General features: G+C 41.6%; 1 long non-coding RNA gene across 1 annotated transcript in view; it reads left to right on the forward strand.

Moving 5' to 3' along the window:
* The window catches only part of LOC146007692 (uncharacterized), a 65,649-nt gene extending 55,482 nt beyond the window's left edge, over nucleotides 1–10,167 (forward strand). Inside the window, exon 3 of the long non-coding RNA XR_014444386.1 lies at nucleotides 10,060–10,167. This is a non-coding gene — a long non-coding RNA (uncharacterized LOC146007692). The remainder of the gene's footprint in view (nucleotides 1–10,059) is intronic.
* The last annotated feature ends 751 nt before the right edge of the window (nucleotides 10,168–10,918 follow it).

The raw sequence follows: 10,918 nt of genomic DNA on the forward strand, positions 1-10,918 counted from the left end.
AGTTTTAGATGCCAAATTTTTAACAGAACAATGAGTTTACTTTACCATCATGTAACTTTACTAATCTGGTCTTTCTGGATTCTTTTATTGTATCAAGTATTTTTTTATTGCTTTTTAAGAAACATACATAAAACATATCCAAAACATCAAAACACAAATCACAGTGTGCCAGGTATAATATGTATCACAAAAGTACACTGCAAAAAATTATAAGAAAAAATGTAATATGGTGGCAGGCTGGAGGGTGCCGAGGAAACCAATCAATAGTATTTTTTATTGCCTCCCAGAAAGAAGAAATCCGGGGGCATTGCCAGAGCAGATGCCAGAAATCAGCAGCTGGTGCAGAGCAATTAGGGCAAGGTCTTTCTGGATTCTTAACTGATACCCCTGTGGCCATGCTATCTAGAAAAATAAACCCCTAGTCTGTAGTCTTTCGCAAACTTGAACTCCTTTGATATCTGGATTAACTGTTATGTCTTTAACAAGAGCTTTCATGCATAAAATTAAAATCAGGGGAGATAACATACATCCCTGTCTTGTCCCATTGCAAATAGGAAAGAGATTTAATAACATTCCATTACTCTTAATTCTACTAGAGTTTGTTATAGAGTATTTTTTGATATATAGAAGGCCCAATTAATCTTGAAAAAAACTGCCATCTATACTCTGAAATGCTTATTCATCATCTGTGGAAAGGAGAATCACTGATGTCTTTGAAAATGAAACCGGATGGATTAAATCAATCCTTTTGGTGTTAAATTTAACATCTTTTCCCTGGACAAACCCTGTTTGGTCATTATATATTACATAACTCAACAGGAATTTTAGATGGTCTGGAAAACTTTTAACACGTAGTTTTTTATATCTGTGTTGAGTAAGAAAATATGTTTATAGTTTAAACATTGAATATTTCACCATTGATTTGTGCTTTAAACGTTTGAGAGAAAAATAAAATCCTTTTGTTGATAGTGTCAAAATCCTGCCAGAACTCTGTGCATTTGTCCTGTCATACCAGCCTGCTGCAGCAAGCCTATCATATAATCTGAACCTCTGCTAGTAATGAGCACCTGGGTGAGCCTGAATCAACCATTAACTCTATAATTACCTGCTAAATGGAATCATGCAAGTTCCCTGTTAGCTTCACCCAGAGACTGTTTCAGGTTTTGTCAATCTTAATCACCCGGCTGTCCAATCAGGGCTGCTCTGAGGGGATATCCTCTCAGCTCTGCATGAGCCCATTGCTTGTGCATCGTCGCTTCAAGCTCCATGCTAAAGGAGCTCTCCCTGAATGGGTTCCCTGGTTCTAACCACTCTGGCTGCAGCTCCTGTGACTCCTAGCGTCTGCTTCCAGCTATCCTGCACTGCTGGCATCCCCAGCTTCCAGCTATCCTGCACTGCTGGCATCCCCAGCTTCCAGCTATCCTGTATTCATTATCTTCTAATCAGCACCTGTTACCTGGATCCCTGCATTTGCATTCTGCCTCCAGTCCTTAAAGTTCAACACCTGTTTCCTGGACATCACAATTGCATCCTGCTTCCAGCTCTCTCAGGTTTGCTCCAGTCGTCTCCAGTTCTGCTGTCGACCAGCTGCACCTGCTGCCAGCCCTCCGTGCCTGTTGACACTTCTCCACTCCTGTTGTCGACCAGCTGCACCTGCTGCCAGCCCTCCATGCCTGTTGACACTTCTCCACTCCTGCTGTCGACCAGCTGCACCTGCTGCCAGCCCTCCGTGCCTGTTGACATTTCTCCAGCCCTGCTGTCGACCAGCTGCATCCTGCACCTGTGCCCCGCCTGCCTCCAGCACCTGTGCCCCGCCTGCCTCCAGCACCTGTGCCCCGCCTGCCTCCAGCACCTGTGCCCCGCCTGCCTCCAGCACCTGTGCCCGCCTGCATCCTGCGTTGTTTCCCGGTAGCTCTCCCAGAGACTACTGCAGACTTTGTGTCATCTTCTGTGCCAATTTCCTACTGTACAATAAACATCATTCATCTTATCCACACACCTTCAGTCTCCATTTCCATTGGTAGTCAGCTAACCACCAAGGTCACTCCCGGGTCCCAATCCCCAGTCGTGACAGCCTGTAATAGTACTGAAGAGAATTGTACTTTGAATGCCTTTATAAGAGATACTATGGCGGTTATTCTGGTTGACAAGCAGCACTGCGTGTCATTTTTCGCCCGCAGTTCGCATATGCCTCTGACCCCCTTCTCAGGGCGAATTCCCCTGCATGGCTGTGAATGGATGTTTAGCATAAACATTCATTTGCAGCCTATGGGGAAACACCCACATCATTTGATGGTCACCGACCATCGAATGATGTGGAAGGTACATGCAAAACGAAGACACTCTCTGGTGTCTTAGCCTTGCGTGTATACCTAAGGGTAAAATGGCGGGCAGCTGACATCTGGTGATGTCAGCTGCCCGCCCCGGCACCCACGTCACTGGGCGTTTCCGTCCTCAGTTCGCGGCCACGCGCCTTTTTTTGAAGTTGAGCAAAGCGAGAACGGGACAGGGGCACGGCTGTCAAGCTTGCTTGACAGCTGTACCCCTGACATTGAATACCCCCCTAAGTGATAGAGCAGCAGCACAAAAACACTACACAATACTTTCCATTAGTCATGGTACACTACACATTAGTACCCTTATACATATGACACCACACAGTAGTAGCCTTGTACATGATGTACCACACAGTAGTAGCCTTCTACATGATATACCACACAGTAGTACCCTTATTTATAATATACCACACAACAGGAAGAAGGGCCAACTCCACCTATTACCAAATCCTTGATACACCAATCGACCTGACAGTAACACATACAGGATTACCCACATGGTTACAAACCTTTCTCCAACTCACACTAAAACATCTATTACATTATTTTCTATATCCATGGCAGACATTGCCTGCCTCAATGTATAGGATGTTCTACAATATATATCACAATGGATATCTATCTCCACACAGACTAGATATTATGGGCATCTCTGACACCGATATTTGCCCGAAATGTGGTGGCCCAAACGCTACATTTAAACATTCTATGTGGGATTGCCCACTGATAACACGTTTTTGGAAACAAGTACGGATGTTCTCCATGACCTATCTTCTAAGTCATCTTCCATTAACGGCAGAATGGGCAATATTTCTTCCCCCAATACCATGATCGCACAAGATAGCAGGAAAATTATGCTTATTATTTCTGCAGTAGCCTGCAAATGTCTCTTACACAACGGATCCATACAGCACCCCCCACCATCCAGTTGTTTAAGGCAAAACACTTCCATGTGTTTCATATGGAGTGGATGGAGATCTCCCTCCAAAAAGACCGCACAGAATTTTTTTTTCCAATTTATGGGGAGATTTTATTAACTCATTATCAAATAACCTTAAAACGCAGAGCCACTAATGTTTTTGATCCACTCATTCTAATGTAGCACATCTTATTATGCACACACATTACTGTATATTGCGTTATGTGCAGCAGGTACTGAACGTGTGGCAGCACAGGACTCCGGGTGTGTGACGTAAAATAGGCATTCTGGTGTTGTTCTTTTAAAAATAAAAAACAATTGTTGAGCCCTGGCATAACGTGTAATAGGCATTATGGCATGTGGTATAATATGGGTGCGTGACGTGTAATAAGCATTATGGTGTACATTTTTGGTGCATGCCTTCGGTGCGTCCAGTCATGGCATAAAGTGTAATGCGCATCACGGTGTGTGGCATAATGGGCATCAGTGTATGGCATAACGTGTAATTGGCATTACAGTGTGTGACGTAACGTGTATGTGGCATTACCGTGTGCAAAATCAAGAATAGATTTGAAGCAAATGTAAAATAGAAAAAAAAAATAGATCAAGGGGCGGGGCTGGGTCAATGGGTGGGGCCGTGGATGTGTCAAGGGGTGGGTCACTGTCCGGGAATCTCTCAATACAAAGGTGGCAACCCTACCAGTTAAACGCAGTCAAGTAAAAAATTTGGTGACATTGACTATTTTATTTTTTTTCATTTGGAAAGAACAAAAGTTTTTTCTTTTTATATTTCTTTATTAAAGCATATGTGTTATAACCTGCTATACAATGTATTATTCGTCATGATGAAGCAAACAATAGTGAATTTGTTTACAGTGGTGAATAATTCCCAGCAGCCTCGGCAGCTGCACAGAATGGGCCAGATGCACTAAGCTTCAAAAGTGATAAAACAGAGTGATAAGCAACCAGCCAATCAGCTCATGTCTGACATTTTTCAAACACAGCCTGTGACATGGCAGGTAGGAGCTGATTGGCTGGCTGTTTATCACTTTTGAAGCTTAGTGCATCTGACCCAAGGGGCGGTATTCAATGTCCTGAATCGCTGGTTACAGTGATTCAGATTTAACATTCGCCTGCCAATCGCCGGTTTTTAGCAGTGAATCGCCATGCATGGGGATTCGTGGGGAGTCGCCAAGTCACCCTATTCAACGTGGCTGAGAATCGCCGGCCCTAACGGCGATTCTCAGCCATACCGGCGTTTCCCTACACAGCCTCATTAATGTAGTCAGTTGTTTAAAAAATCGCAGATAAATGCTAGAAACAAGCAAATTACCCTGGACAAACGCTTCCCATACAGCAGACGGCAAACGCTGGGAAATCTGGTCAAAGGGCAAACGAAGGAGTGAGGTGGGGAGGAGAATCATGGGTAAGTGAGGTGCACCATGGGTAAGAACAGTGCTTTGTGGGAGAAAAAAAAAATACCTGAAAAAATTAAATATATATTTGTATAGCACTTCTACGACCATGACATCACACAAGGGCAGCAAATAATAATACATTAGACTTGCATAGTTAAATAGAGCACTTAAAACCAATTATTTGACATGTTCCTATAAAAGTTCACCATAAAAAGATGACGAGGGGCACTCGGAGAGGAACGGCGATATGAAAGAAGAAAAAGGAATCGCCAACTTCACATTGAATACACTTTTGGCGATTCCCCTCAACTACCGTCGATTCCCCATGAAAAATCCTATACACAAAAAACGGCGATTTGTACAGGAAAACATTTGGCGATTGCAGCTTCATTCACCGGTCGTCAACGGCGATTCTAGCTCATTGAATACGGTGATTCGCATTTGGAGCTCCAAAAATCACCGTCAGCCACGAAAAAACCCCGGAATCGCCATAAAACTTGGCGATTCCGGCTCATTGAATACCGCCCTTTGAGTCTGTAGCATGTCACATGATCAGTGTCATAAAGAGAGTGAGCAGAGTTGGGCAGTGCAGTCTGTGAGTAGAGGTGTGGTGAGTCCAGCCCCAAAATACATTCATACCAGCCCAGAAGAGGGGTCTTCTTATATTTACCTACACAGCTGTATACTGTTAAGAGGCATTTTACCTCAGAAAATCACATTTTACCTCAGAGAGCTAAAGTCAGCTATATTTATACACAGCCACTGACCGAAAAGATACATTTTACCTCAGAAAGGCTGTAATACGCTCTTCTCTCGCCCAGATGTATATACTGAAGATATATTATCCCAGGAGGGTTAAAAAAGGCTAACAACCTAATGCAGGGGTAACACAGAGACTGCGTTTACCTCAGATGATAACTGTACAACAGGCAGACATTTATGTGATTCCTCATCAGAAGGAGAAAATAAGTTGTTTTCCCTGAATATTATTTAATGGAGAAATAGTGACTGTACTAAGCAATAAGATGTAAAGACTTTATACAGCTGGCTTCATGCTACAGAGAGTTACACGCTCAGGCAAAGGATATGAAGAAAAGTGGAGAGAGGATATATACAGTGTTGTTACATTGTGAGACAGCCAGCAATTATTACCTGATTCACTTTCACTTGTGGATTACAAATAAGCCCACTGTCAGGATACTCAGTGCAGGACTCCATCTACAAAACAAAAATAGCCACTTTGGTTATAGTGACTACATAATAAAGAGAGAGGTTATAGTGACTACATAATAAAGAGAGAGACTAAGTAAAAGTTTACAGCTGCAGCAGGTATATTATTGCTCAATAATAAATAAGTATTCTAGTATATAATAGTGATAATGTTGTCATTTTGGTGTCAGCTGAAAATGGTAACAGTATATCTATGGTAAATATATTGTTACCATCAGCCTGAAGAAAGAAACTCTCTGGGATGAGACGCTTCATTACAGCTCCAGTTTAATAAAATTGTCTTATTTCTGTGTCAGAAAATCATAACTATCTTTGTGACTGTATTAATGTAATGTTTATTACATATGCATCATAGCAGGTTATGTAGTTGACAAATATAACACACATTGAACAAATCTTGGCAGAAATACATTACAACACAGCTGAGTTGCTGAGGTAATTTGCTATTCTAAATTAAACATAGCTTATTATATATAATAATATCTAGTTAAATAAAAAATACAAGGAAAAACAAATAATTGTCATTGACCAAATCTGCAGTGCAGATGGAATGCTTCTAATACACAAAAATATTTTTTTTTTAGCAGACAAAATATCTGTTTATAATTAATGTAGTTCTGCTAGTTATGGACCTATATGACCCTTTGGTACTTCTTTACTTTCACGGCGCCAGCGTCAGAGTCCCCTTGCGGGGCTCGCTTTGCTCGCCCATGCTGCGGGCTCGGTGGCTCGCTACGCTCGCCACGCTAATTAAAATCAACTCCATGCCAAAATGGATAGTGGAGGTATGAACTATCCATGTTGGCATGGCGTTAACTTAGTTTCTTTTACTTAGTTTGTGGCGAGCGTAACCCGAAAGTAGCGCGGCGCCATGCTGGCGCCGTGAAAGTAAAGAAGTACCGACCCTTTTTGCAAGGAATTCAATTAGCCGTGGTAATATGCCACAGGCTAATTGATCCACCAGGGCAATTCAGTTAGCCCCAAAGTGAACCCACCAATAGCACCTATGAGGGATTTAAGTTAACAGGTGTTAAAAAGTGGTATTGGTGAAAAAGGGGCTGGGATTGAATAACTTTAGGCGATATAGCACAAGGATATCACCCTTTTTACATCCCCCAGGACAAATTGAATTTCCATTTTAGTGTCTTTATCATTTTCTTTAACCTAGGCTGCTCTATCGATTAAAGAGTTAAACATTGTAGCTAGTTGATTAAGCAGTTCGAGATTTGCCCATGGCAGAGATGAGATGATGAACTGCAGAACCCCGAGTCTCTGATCTCGGTTACTAATGGTGAGAGAAACCAGCTGCACATGTGTTTTGTGCTCTAACACAGCTTTTGCACTTAACCTGTCCTGTTAACTGTTAGAATACGCCTTTGGATAACCTTTAGATATTTGTTATAAATATTTAAATATTGGTAATGTTGACATTATTAGCATTGCAAACTAGTGAAGTGTTTAATTCTTTATTCTATAGCTGCCCATACACAGAGCCGTTCGCCGGCATCCGTTCTGTACTATGCGATGCGCGCTCCCGCGCATCACATAGTACGGTACAAAAAGTATGTGCTGCACATACTTTTTGTACTAGGTACACATCGTATCGGATCGCAGTGCATGCACTAGGGATGCGATCCAATGTGTGCTGTTTAAGTCCCAAACGGATCCATTAAATGGACCGTGAATGGGCAGCTTTATATAGATCTAGTCAGAACGAGGGGCGGACATGAAACTTCTTATCTTAAAAAAGGATAAGACAGAAGGTACTTGTGTAGTTTCACGGCGCCAGTATGGCGCCGTGCGTCGGAGTCCCCTTGCGGGGCTCGCTTCACTCGCCCACGCTGCGGGCTCGCCACGCTATTTAAAATCAACTCCATGCCAACATGGATAGTGGGGGTATGAACTATCCATGTTGGCATGGAGTTAAGTTACTTTTTTTGACATATTTCGTGGCGAGCGTAGAACTAGAAGCTGGCGCCGTGAAACTACACAAGTACCAGACAGAATATTACACTTAATCTTCTTATTACTTCATATGGTAGATGAGCATTTCATTTTTATGATTTAGAATTGACTGCTTCTCTTTGAAAATCAAGATAACGGTATACCTTTGGTTCCACCATTTACAATTTGCTTACTGGTAGAAAATGGAATGTACAGTGGACAATTCTTTGGGGTGACTGTGGACATATTGTAGTTAGCCAATGGTGTCTCTCTTGGGAGTATATTTTTTATATATTTTCATATGAAAGTATGATAAGTTTGTGAGCAGGGCCCTCATACCTTTGACTGTCTGTAAATACCCAGTTTGTTGTATCACTGTCCCCTTTGTAAAGCGCAACAGAATATGCTGCACTATATAAGAAACTGTTAATAAATAAATAAATAAATAATGTGTTCCCTCTCCTATTGCATGCAAAAGCCGACCCATAACTGATTATGGGCACTGCAATAATGACTAATTTACAAAGTAGCCTATGGGCTATTGTATCCCAATTCACATGCATAGTCTGACCATCAGGAAGTCACATTAGACTTGGCGGGTTTATGTTCGGAAGTTAAGTAATAGTGATAGCTTTAACTTTCTTATTCTTTGCAAACATTTGCGCATATTAGTGCTCATTTTTCAGAAAGAGAAAATTATTAAACACCATATTTAAATACTTTCTTATTGCTGTGATATATGGCAATAATAAATTATAATTAACAAAGGAACATTCATAAAAAATTGTTAAATATATATCTCCCTTATTCTTTATTTTGCCATTTTGAGCTGCCCTGTAACATTATAGCGATATCTCTTCACTGCATTACAGTGCTTTGTAAAGTAGCACATTAAGGGTTCCAGCCCCTCTAGTCTAATACAGAAGTGCCCTCCCATAGAGTATTCTAATTTTTGTACCTATGTGCCAGGGGTTATGTGCCCATTGCCAGAGGTTACATATGTTCGTTGCCAGGGGGTTTCTCATTCATTGACAGGGGGATGCATGCTCGTTGCAAGGGGGTTACATTCTCATTGCCAGGGGGGGTTACATGCTCATTGCCAGGAGGTTACTGCTCAAAACATACCAGTGCTTCCGGAATGTGCACTTCCGGGTAGTGCTAGTCATGCTACCTTACCCTGACAAATGCAAGAGGTAGGAACTCTAGTGCCTGTCTCCCAGAAGGCAGTGGCCATTCTTGGGAGGCCGTTTTTGCAGATAATATGCCATCTGCATGGAAGCTGAGGAGCCGTGGCTCCCCCAGGCGTACTGTGCCCCCTAGGCCCAATGCTCCAGGCTGCAGCCTAATCAGCCTTTTGGTATCTTTTAGGATTCAAGTTCCTCCAATGAGACTGTGGCATTTTGAATGGTGCTCCAAGTGCCGAGTGAGTGAGCTGTGAGGCTACCATTTTCTATTGGAATAGTACAGTTGACAGGGTTGTGCATGTAGGGGTGGTCCAGCTCCACATGGTCCAACAATCCTGTCTCGTTTGTGAATGGCTGATCACAAATAGGGACTGCTGGCCACAAAGTGTACATGTTTTCGTATACCCTGTCATTATTTATTATTGAGTTAATATTTTGGTCTAGTATTTCTTATTGTTAATTCAGCAGTTAGAAGTATAACCGTGTGAAAATATAGTTATCATTTGGTCAAGTCTAGTTAGGGAGCCCACTGCGTTGGTTATTGTCCATTATTAGAGTAGGTAGGTTGCTGTGTTCTTTTCACACAGTAGATTGTCTGTACAAGGTGACAAGAATCGAAGTGTGAGTATCACTGCATGTGAGATCACCTAAAATTACACCTTGGTGCGAGAGTGCTGCTTAGGTGAGAATTGGGTGACTGAGGCTTTGTGCCAATGAATACCATTTACTGAACCAGTGAAGGTCACAGTCATCCTGAGTGTTACCCATTCTTTAAGGACCCAGGGTGGAGACGCTAATAATTGTTTTATTATTGTCAGCATGATTTGGGAATATCCTAGTCGTTTGTTCAACATCTGGGGGTACAACATCTCGGTCTTAAGGCAGTTTGCGGCGGTAGTGGTGAATACAGCCAATCCTTTGACCATTCTACATATGTATTATCTAAATGCATAATATGATTAGACATCCCATTAACAATGGCTTCTCAGATGATGATTTTAAAACTTTTTATCTCTATTTTTCCCTAGGGCCACGAAGGAGGAACAGAGATGCAGTAACAGGACAAGTATTGCACCAGCAGCATTAGAATCCTTCAGTTTAGTTGGTAGGTGGTTGCATTGGGTTTATTAATAATGAATTACCATGCATTGATTTAAAGTAGTCATTCTCATAGAAACTATACAATGGTACGGATGTTACACTCTGGTCTGTTTGTTTATAGTGTCTTCAGTATTTGCCAGCTGAAATATTGCCAGTTGGACAAGAGCTGATATTTTTCAAGTATATTTTGTATTTACAAGGCTAAAAAAAAAATATTTATCTGACTTAAAGTAAGTAGGGGTTAATTAGGAGAAAACGGAACAATCTTCTTTTTTCTTCTTCTTTTAAAGATTTTATTCTTCACTCAACACTTCTTTTTAGGAGTCAGGCTAAATACATTGATATAATCCAGGTACAAGGACATAATCACATTAATCACACAATACAAATCTTTCAGAGAATGAGTCTTAGCTCCAAGTTGTGCTGCTCAGATGAAAGTATAAATGTATGATTAGTATTGACAAGGAATCAAGTGCACGTCACGCACCACAGCTCCACATGTGGTCCAACCTCAGCAGCTGGTAACCCTGAGAGTTCAAGGGCAGTTGCCTGACCTCACTGCAATGTTGTCATCAGGTGGTATATCCAACATTTAGAAGTACCTGTTATTTATCAAAACCATGAATGTATCATCTGACAGTTAATAACATAAGAAACAAACTCATGTGGTGCAAAACTGTAGTGTATTTTGATACATTACAGAATAAGGTTGAGAAATGACATGGCACATTTTGCATCATACAGTACTTTGAGTAGCTTTATAAAGCTTTGCAGACATTTTGGGGG

The sequence above is a fragment of the Crinia signifera genome, chromosome 6 (genome assembly GCF_055691185.1).
Source record: "Crinia signifera chromosome 6, ASM5569118v1, whole genome shotgun sequence".
NCBI classification, from domain to species: Eukaryota; Metazoa; Chordata; class Amphibia; order Anura; family Myobatrachidae; genus Crinia; species Crinia signifera.